This window comes from Poecilia formosa, unplaced genomic scaffold (genome assembly GCF_000485575.1).
Source record: "Poecilia formosa unplaced genomic scaffold, Poecilia_formosa-5.1.2 Scaffold913, whole genome shotgun sequence".
NCBI lineage: Eukaryota > Metazoa > Chordata > Actinopteri > Cyprinodontiformes > Poeciliidae > Poecilia > Poecilia formosa.
This window is the reverse complement of record NW_006800852.1, coordinates 36,674-38,154: the sequence shown is the minus strand read 5'-3', so window position 1 is coordinate 38,154 and position 1,481 is coordinate 36,674. Positions and strand designations below refer to the sequence as shown.

General features: G+C 35.3%; 1 protein-coding gene across 3 annotated transcripts in view; it reads right to left on the bottom strand.

The window, feature by feature from the left end:
* Positions 1-1,481, bottom strand: part of ptpn18 (protein tyrosine phosphatase non-receptor type 18) — a 15,136-nt gene that overhangs the window by 3,731 nt on the left and 9,924 nt on the right. The gene's annotated exons all lie outside the window — the stretch shown is intronic.

The following is a 1,481-nucleotide window of genomic DNA, read 5'->3' as shown; positions in this document are numbered from 1 at the left end:
GATTATCTATGGGTTGTAGCGACCAAATTCATATCAGGGACAGGACTTAGGGCTCCAGGTTCTTTGTCTAAGAGTTTGTAGTTCTGATTTTTTGTTAGAATTTGAGCCAAGCAAAGGACAACATTTCCACCAGCTGCCATATCTGGTAGATTTGGTGGTGGTACGGCTCGCCCTGTGTAGATTCTCAAGTTGCAAGGAACACCATCTGCACCAGTCATATGAAGTACCCTGCAGACCCGTACATTTGGGTTTAGCAGGTATTGCTTCAGTCTCTGCCTGCCTTAGAATGGGGCCATTTGTTCATTGATGACCAGCTCCTCACCCTTTGGGACTGAAGTTAGTTTTGAGGATAAACAAACAATGAAATAATGGTTTTACAGTGGATCCTCATGTTTTCATTGGGAATGACCCCAGCTTATGAACCATGCACATTTTGTCCATGAAACCATCTTGCATCCATCTCCTGTTGCTGTTAGTCAATAATAAAGTAAAAAAATTGGCTCTGATAATTATTTTGTAATCAATTGCATATCATCGCATTAGAATCATATTGTCTGAGCAAAAGAGCCCTAACTGCGCAATGTTGCCCTGAGGCAACAAACAGTTTTAGCATATAAATTATAAAAAAAAAGATCTATAATGCTTCTTTACATACTCACAGATATTAAATATTAAATATACAGATATTAAAATATTTTTAGTTAGAGTGACCCAAATTCAAACATGAAGAAAAGTGATGTATAACTTACAAGTAGGAGGCAAGGTGTAGCATGCACCTCCGCTTCATAAAAAGGACTGTTGTTCTTCTAAGTAAAAGGTCACATGAACCTCAATACCTCTTTTATTTGGACAAAAATATGTCTGGAGGTATTTTAAATCATTCCCCCCAAAAAATAAAATAAAGGAGCAACGTGAGGTACAGAAACTGAAATTTTAAGTTAACTTCCGTTGCAATCAAACTCTGTCAGAGAGTTTGATAGTACGTGTAAGAGAGTTTGACTGTGAATGTAAGAGAGTTTGTAAGTTTTGGCCTCTCATAGCAAGCGGCTAGGTAGTTGATGCTTACACGGTAAGTGTAGCTTTACGGACGAACCGCACAATAAATTTTATATGCTGTCTACTGCACAGTTGACATATTACACTGTAATAAACATTTTTAAAAGTAACAATATGTAGCTAAAGTTTGACAACTATTTTCAGAGTTTATCTTTACAATAAAATGCCTAAAACTTTTAATGAAGTTACATTTTTATTCATATTTTAAAATGGCAAATGCACATTGAATTATGGAATTGTGTTAATATGTTCATAAATACATCACTGTAAAGGGGTGCGTGTGTGTGAGTTCATCAATAAAAATGATTGATTTATCAGAATCAGCTGTATCAAATTGTGCCCCAAAACAATTAAATAATCACATCAAAAAGTTTGAAGCATTGTCCTTAGGTTTTTATTTTTCATTCCTATATATAATAGTGTGT